Source organism: Polypterus senegalus, chromosome 11 (assembly GCF_016835505.1).
Source record: "Polypterus senegalus isolate Bchr_013 chromosome 11, ASM1683550v1, whole genome shotgun sequence".
Classification (NCBI taxonomy): domain Eukaryota; kingdom Metazoa; phylum Chordata; class Cladistia; order Polypteriformes; family Polypteridae; genus Polypterus; species Polypterus senegalus.
This window is the reverse complement of record NC_053164.1, coordinates 31,793,158-31,811,396: the sequence shown is the minus strand read 5'-3', so window position 1 is coordinate 31,811,396 and position 18,239 is coordinate 31,793,158. Positions and strand designations below refer to the sequence as shown.

Here is an 18,239-nt window from a genome sequence, read left to right as displayed (position 1 = left end):
TCATTTATTTTCTTATTTTATTTTTAAGTGCTTCAAGAAAAAATAAATTTTATGATGAACATGCGTAAGTGTAAGTGGGACCAACTTAGCTAGTAAGCTTTTTTGTTTAACGGTATCTGGTTAGGCAATAGGGGAGGCAATTAAAACTGTGAATGCATTTATTGTATGAGTTAAATAAATAATGAAAGGTTATGAATCATAGTAAGTCCAAAATAATTTTCCATTAGCAGTTGTATTTGCCGTCTAATGAAAAAAAATGACCAGAATGAAAACCAGAAAGCTCTGCAGCCCTGCAGGAGTAAGACTGAAGAGCCTGCTTTAATGAGAGCCTCATAAACAAGCAAAATCTACAATTTCAGAAATAACTGGCTTTGCAAGAAAAATAAACGCATGTGTCATTAACAGCAAGGACTGGCTTCTGATTTGGAGATGGGTTAGAGTAATGAACTGCAATCACTGCTGCCCTCCAGAACCGAGATCGGGGGTCCCTGCTCCTACTGATTTCCTAGGCAAGCCAGCAAGGAAGAATTTGAAAAATAATAACATTATATAAATAAATATCTATATATATATATATAATTCACTAAGGGCACGCAAGACACTGAGGGCACGCAAGACAGTGAGTGCAAGCAAGACAGAGCCCCGCCCGCCAACTCTAAGACCATGGGATACGCTCGACAGAGCCCCGCCCGCCAACTCTAACCCTCCTACCGCATCATGGGATACGCTCGACAGCTGTAACCGTCCTCCCGAGTCCAGCGTCGCTCTCAAGGAACGTAAACAACTCACCAAACACAGCCTCAGTCGCTTTCGTCTGTGCAAAAGTCCACATGCACCTCTGAGCCACATTGACTTTACACCGCACGCAAGACAGAGAGCCACGATCGCCAACTCACAGTGCCCTGCCCACCAACTCTAAGACCATGGGATACGCACGACAGAGCCACGCACGCGAACTGTAACCGTCCTCCTGAGTCCAGCGTCGCTCTCGAGGCACGCAACAACTCACCAAATACGGCCTCAGTCGCTTTCGTCTGTGCAAAAGTCCACATGCACCTCTGAGCCACAGTGACTTTACACCGCACGCAAGACAGAGAGCCACGATCGCCAACTCACAGAGCCCCACTCGCCAACTCTAACTAAGGGCAAGCAAGACAGAGAGAACACGCAAGACAGAGCCACGCCCGCCAACTCACAGTAACTCGCCCACCTAACTCTAAGACCATGGGATACGCACGCATTTAGTGTATAAATGGATATAAATAATTGCATGTAAACGATTTGCCAAAATCTGTTGTATGTAAACGATACTGTTTAAAACGTTATTGTTTTTTCATCAGAAAACCCGGTTTCCACATCTACCTGTGTTAGTTTAAATGGCACTTTTACCACTCGCAATAGGGCGGACGCGCTGACTTATCATGTCGAATGGGCAACACAGTGAATGCGGCGTCTATCTATATATGTCTATGTTTTCCATAGCCTGCTACAGGAAAGGTACTCTCTCGACCATTGGCATTGGTTTCGCTCCTTGTTATTTTCGTTATACTGCGACGGTGGTTTCCTAAGCCTTTGTTATACTGAATTTCTTTCTCACCGTTTTCCGTTCCTATTCTTACACCGCCGTATGCTACGGTGGGCTTTGGCTAGTATTTATATATTATTAATAACAAATACAATTGGAATAATAACATTAGATGTATATATAAAAGAAACATTTGATAACTTTTGAATAAAGGTGCTGATATCTCTACTGAAATGTTAGTATTTTAAGTACTTAATGGATACAGACAAAGCTGCCCCAGTTGTTCAAGCTTAATTAGCAGAATGACAGAGATCAGGCATTGCTTTGTATCCAAAATCCTAGACACAATTGAGCACATCTCAGGATGAAGTCCAAATAGAGCCTTTTGATTCAGCACAGGACCTGATTTACTGCCAGCAGCACTCCAAGTAATGCTGAGCCCTGTAGGGCAGCACACCAGCAACAATTTTTTTTTCTATGAACAGCCCACTAGAAGCACTTCTGGGTCAAACAGAAGTCCCTGAAAGCAGGAAGTGAGAATCCTGGCAGCTCCTCCTGGTGGCTCCCACAGAAACCAAAAGGGCAGCCCCAATGGAACTACCGGTTTCAGCATGCCCTGCTTGTGTCCGTGTGGGAATCCTAACCCAGGGATGCTGACATCTACCATATCTGAGGTGAAAGTACTTGTATGATGTTGCCCCCCCTTGTTCTTCAACTGCATTTGCCTCCTATTCCATCCCTGCCGGAATGCCAACCTATGCATGCCATCCATTACAAAGTATAGTGCACCATAATGTTGTCTTTTCTATATTTTTCTTTTAACTGTGCAAACTGCATCATTAGCACTAAAACATGAGTAATATTACAGTTATAATTTGTTACTAACCCTCACCTATTCTGTTTCTCTTCTCGGAACTCAATGCCACGGCTTACCCAGCCAAGTTGTTTTGCCTGCCTAAGGTAAAGTCATCCCTGATGGGGGATCCCAGGAATTGCTGGGTAGATGGATCTTTTCACCGGATTGGCTGGCCCAGCGCTGTATCAGCTGTGGAATGGCCAATAGGGGGAGGTCTCCAGGACTCTAAACAAATCCTATTATGTGATATCATCTACTGTTAAATTCTGATTTGTACTTGTAATATTTTTATTTTACTATTATACTGTATTGAGGATTACTTGTGTTCTATTCTGTGTATTGTATTATATTGACCTCCTTCTTTTTGACACCCACTGCACGCCCAACCTACCTGGGAAGGGGTCTCTCTTTGAACCGCCTTTCCCAAGGTTTCTTCCATTTTTTCCCTACAAGGGTTTTTATTTGGAGGAGTTTTTTCCTTGTCTTCTTAGAGAGTCAAGGCTGGGGGCTGTCAAGAGGCAGGTCCTGTTAAAGCTCATTGCGTCACTTCTTGTGTGATTTTGGGCTAAACAAAAATACATTTGTGTTGTATTTTAATATACAGTATATTGAGTGACCATTTGTATCAGAGAAATACACTCCTTGTTTTCCATAATATTTTTTTTCCTGAATACTTAAATCCATCAGATAGTGGTAAAAACAATGAAGGAACAGCAGAAATACTGTAGGTACATTGGAGCCAAACACATAAGTAATTACTCCAAACTTTCGCTGCCCAAGCTCCTTTCCTTTGGACTTTAACTAGCCAGAGGGGAGGGCTCAGGTGCAGTAATGCCAGGGTGGCCCTGCCTCCTGGGGCTCAACCCACAAAGGACTTGGAGAATTAGGACATTTATAGAAACAGTACATAATTACAAAAATAACATAAAAGACAAAAATACTAAAAGAATCATTCAAAAATAGCAAAGACAACAATCTATACTAATAAAAGGCAAAGCCCTCACTCACTCACTCACTCACTCACTCACTGACTCACTCACTCATCACTAATTCTCCAACTTCCCGTGTAGGTAGAAGGCTGAAATTTGGCAGGCTTATTCCTTACAGCTTACTTACAAAAGTTAAGCAGGTTTCATTTCGAAATTCTACACGTAACGGTCATAACGGTCGACAACGTCCGCCATGTTGAACTTTGTCATTTATAGCCCCATCTTCACGAAATTTGGTAGACGGCTTCCCTGCGCTAATCAAAACCTATGTGTGTACTTATTTTGGTTATATGACGCCACTGTTGGCCGCCATATTGAAGTTTTCAATATCACTATTTCTCCAATTTCCCTTGTAGGTAGAAGGCTGAAATTTGGTACTTATTTTGGTGGTATGATGCCACTGTCGGCTGCCATATTGAACTTTTCAACGGTCTTTGTTACTTATGGGCCCATCTTCAAGAAATTTGGTACGCGGGTTCCCAACACTAACTGAATTCTACTTACGTACATATATACGTCCATTGCCTGCAGCTCGGTCACCGTGTGAGGCGGCGTTGGGTCCCCCATCCCAACGCCTTCCACGTTGTTGGCTGCCTTTCTATATAAGGCTGTCCGTCGCTCCAGTCTCTACATTCCCTTCCTTGCTTCGCCAAGGGATTCACGTCTCCCTGCTGATAACTACAGCCTTTTTATTTAATCCGCAGCTTCTCCGCTGTTTTATTGTTCATTTATTACGAGTATAGTTATTGTGTAGGTATTTCAGACTTACTTTACATTGTTCAGGTACCCATTTCCTTTATCATTCCAACCGTACCCCCATTAACATGTCTATCGAGGTGATCACCATCGATCAAAGAACTGTCACTTACTGAGTGGTTTGCATGCCCGGAGATGGCACCTACCTTTTACATTCTCTGTGTTACATATTGCACGGCCATATCAGGCTCACTCTTGATATCCGGAGGAACATTGTGTCTTATGTATTAAATGACTGGGACATGTTCAAGGTGTGGACTGATGACGTTACAGGAGATAATTATACTACACAGGAGCACTAGAAGAGTGAAATGCTTAAGCCCTTCACCTATGCATCTGCATGTGAGTTGATGGCTGCCGGTGAATTGTTTGGTTGTCGCTTTCAAGTGTACCGAAATGGCCAAATATTTTACACCTTTCGACAACCGCCAATGCCTCTTAAACATCTTAGATTCACAGGTGACGATTTCAGTAGTGGACACTTTGGTGTTTATGAATGTTTAAACTCTCAAAAGCTGGATGTGAAGTTATCGTTGAAACTGGTTGTGTGCTTACAAAGCTTGACAGATGCCGAATGTCTCTTCAACACAAGTCCTGCAAATACTGTCGTAATTGAAACAAACCATGAAACTCAAACCGATTATGACAGCAGCAATCCAAGCTGTGGGATTTGAAACAAGATTACTGTTCACATGGCCAACTGTACGTTGCCTGCTCAAGAGTAAGCTCAGCGCACAGCTTGGTCATATTACAACCGGAGGGCCGAACTCACAATGTGGTATACAAAGAGATCCTTAACAAATAATTACTGGTATATTTTCCCTCAGTTTAAAAAGGTTTAATTTTCTTCCTAATAAAAATTTTAAGGCAGTACTTCGCCGCTGCAAAGCGCGGGTATTTTGCTAGTCAATCATAAAATACATATAGGGTATACTAAGTGATTGACATAAATGCAGACTATCACTGGACTTGATTTGTGTCTTTAACATGTCTCACTCTCTGCCCTGTCGTGTTGTCTGTAGACTTTATGTTGACTTGGTAAATTGTGAGTGTGTCTGCACATTGGCTGTGTAACCAGTAGGGGCACCAGCGAGCCCTAAATCCCACACCCAATAATGCCCAACACAGTCAAATGTTCACATAATGGATTTTTAATCCACCAAGCACTTTTTACATTCTTTTCATTCCTTCCACCGACCGACTTCTCAAGGTAAGGCAGAGGGGTCCTTTCATGTTGGAGCCAGAACAGCTTCTGGTGATCCAGAATGACTTGTGGAGAGCACTTCCAGGTTGTTTGGGAACCAGGGCAGTCCACATCCAACAGCACCCCCTTGCAGCATCTGGGGACCTCGACAGGACTACATTTCCATACTCCAGTTCCCATGAACCTCTGTGGGTGGCCAAGCTAGGAGACCTCCAGCAGACCACTGCCACCTAACATATGAGGGATGGATCTGTTCTTGGCCTCTGGCTTTTACTCATCCATCCTCATGTATCTTCCATCCTTATAGGAGATCATGAGGTCCTCCAGCTGGGATGCCCGTCTGTACTCCATGGCACTCACAGCTGTTAATTGTGTTTGGATACAAGGATTGTTTTATAATATAATGGGTTGTTGTACACAATTTTTGGTGTTCTTTTTTATTAACCCAAAGATTTTTTTATTTTTGCTCAAGTCTTGTTTTGTTTTATTTATGCAGTGCCTACTGGAGGCATCATATAACCAAACTCATCATTCTGATGACATCATGGATGCAACAGTATTTACACGAAAGAAAACTCTATCAGTAGTTAGTTTTGATTTCAAGAGGCCCTAGTGCTACATTTGCACTTCTAGTTGTGAGTTTGTGTTGTCCCAGACGTCTGATTCTTGTCTTGTCCCTTGGGTATCGCTGCCAGTTTTTTTTTAATCAGTTTTGACCCCCCACTTTGTTTTGTCTGTACCTGTCTTTTTCTTTTTGATCATCTCATGAACCTGTCCATCATTCTCACAATAATCCTTGGGTACACACTGTATTGTGTTCAACTAGATTCTTTCTTCTTTTCATTTCTTTTTTCCTATATGTTTTAGGCATCAATTATAATATTTTAGTTTTTTATGGATTAGCCTGATTTGTTTTTTGTGGAGTTGGCCTCGACAGCTATGGCCTTTTCACAGGAGCCTCTACCAGGCTTAACGCCATGCTGTTTTTGAGAATCTTACTAGGAAATGTGGGATTAAAATTGTCATTGATCCTGTGATTTTAGTAGAACTTTGTGTGACTGAACTTGCAGAAGTACATGGCTGTAAAAATGTTCAGTCTCTTGAGAGCCAAAATTAACATTTGGAGTTAACTCAAACCGAGCACCAAATATCTTAGATGTAATTTAGCTTTTCTGGTAACTGAAAGTTATTTAAGGATCTCAAAATACCTCCTTTTTAGTTTAAGTTTTTTGAAAAGCATTAAGGTATACATCCATTCGTTTCCCAAATCTGCTTTATTCTGTGCAGGTTCGCGGAGAAGCTGGAGCCTGTCGTAGCAAGCAGAGCAAAAACAGTCCCTGGACAGGGTGCCAGGCCATCGCAGATATTAAGATAAGTATATTTTATATAGAACTGGTCAATCAGTTAGGCGACTTAGGAGGCCTCGTAGGGCACCACCACCCGAGAGGCGCTGATTATGAAAACTAAGGAATCTCCCCAAGACACCGTCCCAGCCTGCGGTGCTATGAACATAGAGAGTCTCCATTTTGTTAACTCAAAGGGCACGTGTTACATACATCTACTAGCCTTGCATTTGAAGATATCTTAAATTACATTTTCAGATCTCTCAAACCAATGTCATATCATATTTAGTGGCCGGTTCGAATCCCGTAAATGCCAAAAGGGACTCTGCTCTGTTGGCTCCTTGAGCAAGGCCCTTAAACTGCAATTGCTCCATCCCTGGTATGACGTTAATCTGCATCCAGCCCTGCATGTAGGCCCTCCAACCTGCAGGGAAAACCTGGGGGTTGGCGGCAGAATTGGCACTACAGCCACCATAAGAAACCTCTTTTTGGTTCCATTCCACCTGAACTAGTGTGGTGCTGAGGTATCACCGGTTGCATGGCTGCACTCGGGTCCTGATCTGGATCCTGAGTTGGTTTGTCATGTGGTGGGTGCGGCAATGCACTGTATAATTGCGTACTCCTAACCTATGCATTGAAACAAGGAATTTAGCTCCAGTTATTTGATGGCGCTCCAAGAATAGCTACAGTACATGACAGACATACTCACAATTGATAAGTTTGCATCTAAAATAAATAACAAGACATACAGTGTAAACATATGTATACAAAGTGCAGTACAGGCAATCCTAAAGTATGTACTGTAAAGGATGGGAAGCATGAGCTGATGACTCAGCTGGGATAGTTCGAGGACCCTTGTCCAGCCAAGAAGCCAAAGCAATACTTGGACAGGAATGTAGGCAGGATATTCCCTTTCTCAACCAAGAGATGAGCAGAAGGTGCCACTAACACAGTGGAGATGCTGACATCCCAGAATGGCTCAGTTGAGGGCTCCAGGAGGCCATTATACCGGAAGGACAGGGAGAGATAAAATGTGTGAACTATTTGCTGCCCCAAGTTACGCGATGACAGCATCTAAGGTCTACGTTACCAGTATGGACACCCACATGGTATGCTGGGATCTGTAGTTCAGCAGGGTGGCCCCATTGGGTACTGCTTGTGCCACCAGGGGGTGCTACAGATATGTGAACCTTACTTTGTAGGACTTCTTAATAACTTCCAATGGACCATGTCCTAACACTGGAGGTACTCCCAGGTACTAAATAAAAGGAATGCGTCAGATTCAGGCAGCAGAGGATAACAGTTGTTTGGAGAAAGAGGAGTGGGACAGAGACGGAGGAAGACTTTTATTTATACTGTTGTGCTGTGCTGTGTGGGATGATTCTGGAAGGGCCTGTAAAGTTACTGGAAAGAATAAAAATTATTGCCTTTGAAACTATGACTGTTATTGTGCCAGTTGTGTCGAGGGCTGAAGTGCTGCAATGCCCCCTAGAGGTCACAAAACACATTAGCTGTATGTAAGAATATTGTGAAATATTAGGAGTGCGCCTATACTGAATAAGGACAGCTATATTGAGAGCTTAATGGCCTGTGGAAAGAAACTTCTTATATCTGCTTGTTTTGGTGTAGTTTATAATGCCTGGCAGAGGTTGTGGCCTGGATGTGATTGGTCGGTGATCATTTTCCCTGCCCACTTTGAGACTTACAGGTCCTGTAAGGTGAGAAGACTGGTGCCAGTGATCTATTCAGCAGATCTGCCTATTCATTGTAGCCTGTTCTTGTCTTCTTTGGTTGCTGATTCACTGAACTCCCTCAGCTTTGGCAGGAAGTACATCTGCCACTATGCCTTTTTTATCATGGAGACTATATTGGACTTTCATATCAAGCACTTGGTGAGTATAGAGCCTAAAACTATGAAGTTTTCCACAACTGTTACCTTATTTTTAAGTATGGAGAGGGGAGGTAATATTGAGGGGCCTGTCCAGACGTCCACTGTCATCTCCACAGTTTTGAACGTGTTTAGCTAGATTGTTCTCCGCACATCAAAGGACCAGCTGCTCAACCTCCCTTCTGTATGCAGACTTGTCACCATTCCTGATGAGTCCAATAATGATTGTGTCATCTGCATATTTGAAGAGTTTGAAAAAGGGGTCCTTACTGGTGCAGTGTTTAGAATAGATGGAGAAGAGCAGCAGTTGAACAATCATGAATTGCAATCCAACCAAACAGATGACCTGCTAACTCAGGGGTCTCAAACTCAGCTAATGGAGGCCCCCATGTTTGCTGTGACCAGTTTTTTGTTTTTATTAGAAGCCAGGTCTTGCTTTTAATGACCCCCATTTTTAGTACTTACTGTTGCTCTCATGTTACCACACCAAACATTTAACATACTGTTAATTTTTCAGCTTATTTTGTGGGCCTAAGCAAAACAATATTTCTCAGGCCTTCACTTTTTTCTTTTCAGATATTTTATTGACATAGTTATTGATTTAGGACACTGAAGTGCAGTTTGGATTAGGTTATCCATTGCCATTGTTTGATAAGGAAGAAAATAGCAAGTTGCAAATAAAAACTGGGCTAAAAATTGGTTACTAATAAAGCGTTTGGTTGGACAAAAAACCTACAGCCTTCCAGGATGTGAGTGCCATTTTTGTGTTTGAGAAGCTAAAGACAGCAGCAGGAATCACCAGCAGAGGGCACTTTGGTTTAGCGTCTATTGTGGATTAAGTTCATTTTATACTTGACTCTTATATACTGTCTAAATATTTTAGTTTTATTGCTATTGTTGTCTTTGTGGGGAAAATAATTAAAATTCTTATAGGACAGAATAAACAGGTAAGCAAATGTGTTCCACATTCACTGGAATAATCATTGAAATGTAATTGCCAAATTGACTAAGAATTGCACTTTGCATTAATGAAAACACTGTAAGACAATATGTGCAAAATTAAAGCAAGGACATTTATACTTTCTGGCTGAGGAAGAATATGCCTGAAATGAAGAAGGAATAATATTTAATGTAAAGGTTTTGCCATTTTTGTGGCTTTTAAGTGCCTTTTGACTCGAGTAGCCTGCACATACTTAAGTGTTAAGCCCAGACTGTGACAGTCCAGACATATTAACACCATGCTGTTGGAAGCCCAGGAACACCAACGTGGATTTTGAATGTTGGTTTGTTTACTATAAAGAGCAATTTAAAGTATTTTATTAGCAAATACAAGACAATATAACACAATCCACCATATCATGAGCTTTGTTGATGAAATCAGTTTCCACCAAAGGAAAACCCAGAAGTCCAATAGATAGAAAAATGGAACAAATGAATGAAAAACAAACAAGTGAGCAAACTTTATTTGTCTCCAAGGTTAATGCAATACAATTTAAAATTCCTAGAAATAAACATATGGTGAAAGGTAACCAATTTCACTATGCAAAAGGAAAAAGTCAACATGCATTTCAGTGTTGTAATAAATTAACTCTAGGATAGTGTCTTTTAAATGCACCAGCAGTTGATGAAGTCCAGGGCCACATCACTTCCAGTCTTGTGAAAGCAATGGGACCCGATTGCTAAAGCAACATAGTGGCCTCCAGATACTCCAATAAACACTACTAAAATTAATAATAAGTACAAACATTCTTAAACAAATTTAAAGAAAATGTACAATAATCCAAAATCATATCAGGAATAAACTAGAATACTTACCACTAAGGGAGTACTTTTGGAGCAGGGGAAATTTCCAGAAAAAGGCAGGACCAAACAACTAATGGTATTAAGGATAAAAAGTAACAAGTTGAGCTTAAGAAAAGAGCCTGATAGTTGTGCCAAGAAGCACATTATTACTAGAAGGCTTGAAACCGAGACAGTGTGTGAGGTGTAAGAGCAGGGCAGGTATAACAGTGACTTGTCTTTGTTGTATGGTCTTTAATCTGTAAAACGCATTGTTCTAGAGGGATAGAAATCAGAATTCTGTAACTACAGATACTATTTTAAAAACAAGCTGAAAAGTGCCCGAATTACTAGCTTTGGTTCAAACAGACTGCAATGACCTTTAAAGGACTCTTGGAGACAATTTGTTTGGCTACATCTGCCTTCTGTCTCTTCAGTGACCAGTAATTTTTTACTTTAATGCATGTGTGTATTGTTGTGTTCTTTTTTAACTACTAGCTGAAATACCCAGCGTTGTCCGGGAGGAAAATAAAGTGTTTTTTTTTTTTTTGAGAAAAATATAATAAAAAAAACACAGCTTAAAAAAAAAATTAATTAACAAACAATAAAGACTCACTAATGTCCTTGTCTTGCGGTCTTGTATGTATGTTACCATCCAGTTGACGGTCAAAACATGCCAACTCTATTTAATTTGAAAAGCAACAGGGGTGCGGTGATGCTTAAACATAAAGAATGCTGGCAGTCACCTGCTATATACTAAGTGTGTAAGCCGCACAGGATCCTAGAAAGTACTGAAATCGTCAGAACTACTCTGGGCATCGTTTGTGCATTAGCAGCTAAGCGACTCTCTTTCTTAGGAGGTTCCCTTTTGCTGGTGTGCTGGCCTCGCTTACATATCCTCGGAGCTTGAGCCCTCACCCTGACTCTACGTCTCACTTCCAGGCCTGACTGACACACACACTTGCATGATGTACAACTCTATTTAATTTCAAAAGCAACAGGACACCTCAAGTAGGGGGATTGTCATTATTTTTTCCTACAGGGTTATCAGGCTGAGGAAAGATGTTGCCAATATAAGAACAGTGCGGTAGAAGTTAAACATTGTTGATTGGTAACTGGCATATAAATAAAAGGTGTACCCGGCTTCATGTGTTTAGGATAGGACCAAAGTAAAAATTAGCTCTGGGTTATATCCAGGGGTACCTGCATGTTGTTAATGCCAAACTGAGTGATTCCCTATGACAGGCATTCTACACATCACTCATGATCAGTACTTAAGTGGATAGGGTCTGTGTATGTGCATCTTTCTACGTGTGTCAGTCTTCGGTTTGTCACACACGAGCAAGTAGGAGGCATATAAAGGGTCTGAGTAAGTGTAATAAAACATCCGACCAGGATGTCTTTCTCAGTTCCCTACAGACTTTTCCCGGGAAATCCTGTAAGTTTCCAGTGCCACAGAAGACATCACTTCCGGAGCCGGCCCCTGTGCTGATGTCACTTCTGGTTCCGGCCATTTTGAATGACATCATTTCCTCTACTGGCCTTTAAAGCCTCCATCTTGGGCTATTGTAACCAGTTCTGTTTTGGACTCTGTGATATGCACATCGTGCTTCTGATTTAAAACCCTTTTGCAGCTGGGAAAAACAGTATACGGGTGGCCCCAAACCTTTATGATGTCTTGGACTCTTAATTGTTATAGGTTGCAACGGTAAACCAATCCATTAATGAACTTTGTAAGTTCCACTCATCCCACAACAATACATGCATTAAAGACAAAGAGGATATAAATGTCTTGCTTTAACATTACCTTACATGGAGTGTTTGGGAAATGGAAAAATCTGTTTATTACCTCATGCTTTATAGGGGATTTCAAAGTTTGGTACAAAATTGGAGAAATGGTTGGTGGTGACATACCCAAATCAGAACTACTGTATTACAAATCTGAATTTCCCCTGTAGTCTAAAAAGTAACATTACCAACACTTTCATTTCAACTGCTAGTGCATGTCTTCTCCATATAGGTGGAGCGATGACATGACTGACAAGATTTGTTACAAATATTATTCCTTCTCTGTCAAATCAATATTTTTTACAAGTTCATTGCACTCCAGTGTTTCAGAAAAATTCAGCATTTCCTGGGATGTGCATGTTGATCTCTGCCCGAATGCCATCTTCTGGCAGCTTCTATCGAGTTAGGACAACTTACAAGTTCTCCTAAATCCTGGGGAAGTTAGAAGTAGTCTCCTGAATTGGGACTGAATTGAGAAAATGCTTTGATTCCTGAAAGTAGGACCAAATTTTCATCTCTCTAAAAGCTTTCCCAATTCCTTCAGAAAAGACTTGAACTCTCAGAACTACGGAGGAAGAAAACATCAAGACAGTCCCAGGGTGGTGTCATATACCTGAGAAGAGCTTGGATGGTGTATCCTTAGGCGTGCATTCATGACAGTGAGTTCTCCTCTTAATCTGCTATTTCCGCTTTTGGAATTTGCCATTAAATGCACAGTGTACTGCTATTTTTTTGTATTATTTTTTTTAAATACTGAAAGGGCCTGTCATTGCTCGGGTATCCACCTTAAAAAAGGGCAAGTGTCTGTGTGTCTGTGCCTCTATGTATCCGTCCAGTTGCTGTGTCTGTGTATCCAACTGATGGCACAGCACAACACGAACACATAGGAAGTAAAAATATTAGGATTGAATACACAATGGGCGGTCGTAAAATCGAGAGTACACCTTATGAGAAGGATTAAGGAGTCATAGTGGACTCCAAGCTATCAACTTCCCAACAGTGTTCAGAAGCCATTAAGAAGGCTAACAGAATGTCAGGTTATATAGCGCCTTGATGTGTGGAGTACAAGTCACAGGAGGTTCTGCTCAACCTTTATAACACACTGGTGAGGTCTCATCTTGAGTACTGTGTGCAGTTTTGGTCTCCAGGCTACACAAAGGACATAGCAGCACTAGAAAAGGTCCAGAGAAGAGCGACTAGGCTGATTCCAGGTCTACAGGGGTTGAATTATGAGGAAAGATTAAAAGAGCTGAGCCTTTACAGTTTAAGCAAAAGAAGATTAAGAGGTGACATGATTGAAGTGTTTAAAATTATGAAGGGAATTAGTACAGTGGATCGAGACTTGTATTTTAAAATAAGTTCATCAAGAACATGGGGACACAGTTGGAAACTTGTTAAGGGTAAATTTCGCACAAACATTAGGAAGTTTTTCTTTACACAAAGAACGATAGACACTTGGAATAAGCTACCAAGTAGTGTGGTAGACAGTAAGACGTTAGGGACTTTCAAAACTCGACTTGATGTTTTCTTGGAGGAAACAAGTGGATAGGACTGGCGAGCTTTGTTGGGCTGAATGGCCTGTTCTCGTCTAGATTGTTCTAATGTTCTAATGTTCAAACAAACAAACAAACTGCTTTTAAGAATCCATAGCAAATGTGCCATCTGTTGGAATGACAAATGCAATGCACTTCAGTTCTACATGCATTATGAAGTACATTCCAACAGTTGGTGCACTGCAAACATTAATACTGAGGTCCACATTAATTACTTTGATTTAGACAGATAGCACAACTAGTATGTGTGTAATGGGTTAAGGTAACACAAATGTTTGTGCTTTATAAATGTTGACTCTTTTGTCATTGCTGGCTGAAATGTAAGCGTCTTCGTCACCCACACTACCTCTCTATCAGTTCTATCAGTTTGTCTGCTCTTGCTTTTTTTGTGTGTGTTTAGACTCCAGAGTTTTGGTAACTCCTTGCTAGGTTTGAACCATGAAAACTGCTTCTTTGTATGTCCTGCTTTACTGTGGTTTCACAAATGGATGTTTAATCCCACATCAATAAATTGGATAGCTTTTCAAGTAATTGAATCCATGGACCGTAGAATAAATCTACAGTAGAGGGTCTGGGTGGGGGATTGTGCATCACAGATATTGCTGCAGGTCTCCGTATTATTACAGGAGAGAGCACCAGTGCCCGTGTTCAGTAATCTCATAACGATCATCTAAAGTTAATTTGTTCACTGTTGATTTCAAATTGCTAAATTCACAATGCTGTACTGCATCTCATCATACAGGGTGGTCCAGATCAAATTATGCAGATCCAGATCGTCTGGATGACTTTGATTTATGCAGGGACAATTCCAGTTCGGCGCAAAGACGATTCTTCATGTCGTCAGTTCACACACTTCTCGATGGTCCGGGATTTTTTGGGTGATTTTCTATGTAATAAACTTAATAAGTTATAGTGTCATGAAAATTGCATAATTAGATCTGGACCACCCTATAAAATGGACTTAAATTTGTATCACGATGAAACTGTAAAATGTACTATTTCTGTCCTCAGTTGTTCTCTTTCTGTCATATTCTAAACAGTGGCTTGTCATGTGCTAATATATTTGTATTACATGTGATTCTGCAACAACAAATCTCACTAAAAAAGGATGTTTTGGTGTTTACAGCATTTCTTGGGGGTGCCACGTATGTACCCATAGGGGACAGCTTAAGACCTCTGGTGATTGTAATTCCCCGCCACTCCAGGGGTTAACGCTGTGTCCAAATGCCTTTTCTCTTTCTCCTTCTGCAGTCTGGAAGATTGAGAGCTGTAACAAATCTGACGCCACTTCCGGTGTCAGTCCGCCTGGACCTGCCAGTGGACTTAAGACCAAAAGGTCCGCCACCTTGAGACAGTAGAATTGGGAAGTCATGTCTGGAACAACGTCTCCACAATTATTGTAGGTTACTTTTGTGTTTATTGCATTTCAGATTTACAGTTTGACCAGAGTGGTTGCCCAGCTTTTTATCGTGGTCTGTCTGTTCTCTTACAGGAAAGTTTGGAACAGTCATCCTTAAGGGTTTACAGCACCGTAGAATCCATTTGGACAAGCATATTTCGCAGACGAGGGTCTAGATGAAAATAAATGGTAAAAAAGCAGTCAAAATTGTGTCACAAAAAGCAGACACAAGAGTCATTAAAAGGTTTGGGGTATCCACCCGTATATTCTCTGCCAAATGGGTAAATTGCTAGCACTGATGTGCTCAGAACGGAGTCCTAAACAGAACTGATTAGGTTAGTCAAATATGGTAGCTTTAAAGGCCAGTAAAGGAAATGACATCATCGAGGGTGGAAACGGAAGGGTCCTCTTCCATAGGTTTGGACCCGGATGTGACGTCATCAAAAGGGCTGGAACAGGAAGTCTCTTTGGTCAAGAATTCTTCACCAGAAGTATCACCATCCAAAGGCCCAGAACCGGAAGTGACACCATTAAGGCCAGGCAGAATTTCTCATGAACGGTCTGTAGTAAAGTGACAAAAAAGGTCAGTGCACTCTGCCACCCCCTGGTCTGGGGTGGAATTACTCTCATTTAGACCCTTTAGCTGCCTCCCATGCACATGTGTGTGACAATGGCTAAATTCCTTTGATGAGACTGTGGCAGGCAGCCGGGTTCCATACCCAGCTGGGATGCCCCTGTTGCATATGTTCCAGGGGAGCAACCATGGGCAACTCAATACCTCCCCTAGGACACTTGGTGGCAGGGCTCCGTGGGAGATGGAGTCCTCAACAGACCAGTTGGGAGTTGGGATGGCGGCCAGGTTGTGCTGCATGGATTCCACAGCCCAGCTGGACAACTCTTCAGCTCCACCCGGAAGTGCAGTTGGAACCAGGTGGTCAAGCACCTGGAACACGTCTGGGTAGGCTATAAAAGTGGCCAGCCAGCCACCACCACTCAGTGGCCAGAATCGGGAGGAAGAGGTTGCCAGGGAGGAGTGGTGGTGCCAGAAGATGGGTTGTGGTTTGCTACTCTGAGTGCTTTTGGGACTGTGTTGTGGCTGGAGGAATTATGGGGAAGACGTGCCCTCCAGCTGAAAAAAATAAAGTATTTGTGTGTTTTTACACATGCCTCAGTGCCGGGTCGGGCGCTATATAGCGCCTTTTCACAGAGACAAAATCAGTAACTCAGCAAGGCAATAAAATTGTTATCCAAATTAGTTTTGAATAAAACTCAGTACCTAGTGTCTTAGATTAGATTCCATTATGGCCAGTAAAAAGCTCTTTGTGCTTTGATAATGGAGTCCTCCAATCAGCCACAGTGCATTGCTGCAGCCTGATGGGAACTGTAGTCCTCACGTCAGCAATGTTTTTTGGATTGCCCCACCCCTCCGTACAAGCTCTGCCCAGTACTGCATATGGTCGATATTTTAAGTTGGACCAGTGGCATCGCACATGCAAAATTTCATGAAAATCTGTTCAGCCGTTCTTGTGTGATAGGCGACCAGACAAATGAACAGATTAGAGATTAGTCAGCCAATAGACACATTTATATAGAAGAGGCCATTTCCAATTCTCTTTGCCAGGTTCATCCTTCTCCCAAGTGTCTCTTATGTCTCTTTTTTTATTGTTCTGCAGAATCATCTTAGTATTATGATGTTTCATTTAATGTTAGACAATAAGCTTGATGTTCTCCTCTGGAAGACTTAATAGCATATGCAGGAGGAGACATTCGCTCTACTTTGGTAGAACTCTTATTATTTTGATGAGCAGTGTTCAATGTTTCTGTGATTGACAAATGCAGAAATTTTCATTTAACAGATTTTACAGTTTTAACGTATCGTTCATCTTATTGACAGTCAACAGTTCCCACCCACCTCACAAGAAAAATCAGTCACTTTGCCTATTAGCAGTTTATTGTCTTTTTTATTAAGGTTACAAGATCTTCAAACTTTGACAGATTTTAATTTTCTAATGAATATTGCCAAAAAATAGTTGTTTTTTTTGTCAGTACTGACATATTTAGTTGCAAGTGAGATTACGTATAGTTAATAAACAATTAAACTAAACCATACAATATTTTCTTTGAACATTTCCTGTCCAGGTTAATGCAGCGTCTATTCCTAATCAATCCAAAGAAAACCTCAAGTTCACTCAAAAACTGTGTAGTAAATCATTTACCCCTTTAAGATTATTGTAATGGTTTAAAAGCCAAGTTTCATTTCCATGAACATCCGTTGATTTTCTAAACTCACTTATTCAGTTTAAGGTCTCAAAGAGTTGGTGCCTGTCCTGGAAACACCAAATGGAAGGAAGGAAGGTAGGAAGCAATGGTAAATGTTGCACACTCTTCCGCACACCCACATTCTTTCACAGTTTAGATTTGTCATTAATTTTATCCACACATTTTTGGAAACTGTGAGAATTGGCCATTAAAACAAACATTTGGACATATGGAGAACATGCAAACTCCACAGAAAAACACGACAGGCCATGAATTGATCCTGGGTGCCTGCAGTTGAGGAGGTATCAGTGTTAGTCAGTTATTCCTAAACACAAAGAAAACAAGATTGTCAGATAGATCACAATTTAAAAAAAAAGATTTTTAACAATAGTCCTTGTCTGGCCCAGTTTGAATTTCAAAAAACAGTTCTCATTGGATATGATGGATCAGCACCCATCCAGTGCTGTCTCCTGCTTTGAACACAAAGCCTCTGAGATAGTCTCCGTCTCTCTGCGGTCCGAAAGATGTTTCCACTCAGGTCTTAAATTGTGCTTCATCCAGCCCTGAAAAGTCTGATCTGCCCTAACCGTGGTGCAGAACATTCACCTGCGTTAGCTGTGTTTGTTCACTGTAGTTGTTAAATGTCACAACCTTTCACAATTCATGAGTGGAATGAAATCAGCTGATGGAAACTTCCTCCATTTTCGTTTCTGTTTAATCAACATCAGGGTACTAGAGATCTGAGCCTATTCTGGTAGCATCAGAAACAGGGCAATAAAAAACCCTGGATGGGATACCAGGATACACTCCCATGCACCCACACAGAGTAAATTTAGGGACTCCCGTTGATCAAAGATGCATACCTCTGGGATGTAGAAGAAAAAGCCACACAGACACGAG

At 41.4% G+C, this 18,239-nt stretch overlaps 1 long non-coding RNA gene across 1 annotated transcript; it reads left to right on the top strand.

Annotated features, from left to right (window-relative positions):
• The first annotated feature begins 7,075 nt into the window (after positions 1–7,075).
• Positions 7,076–15,432, top strand: LOC120538804. Its single transcript, XR_005635519.1, has 4 exons — positions 7,076–8,565; positions 12,673–12,787; positions 14,933–15,080; positions 15,174–15,432. It is a non-coding gene; the product is annotated as an uncharacterized LOC120538804 (long non-coding RNA).
• Positions 15,433–18,239: the final 2,807 nt, after the last annotated feature.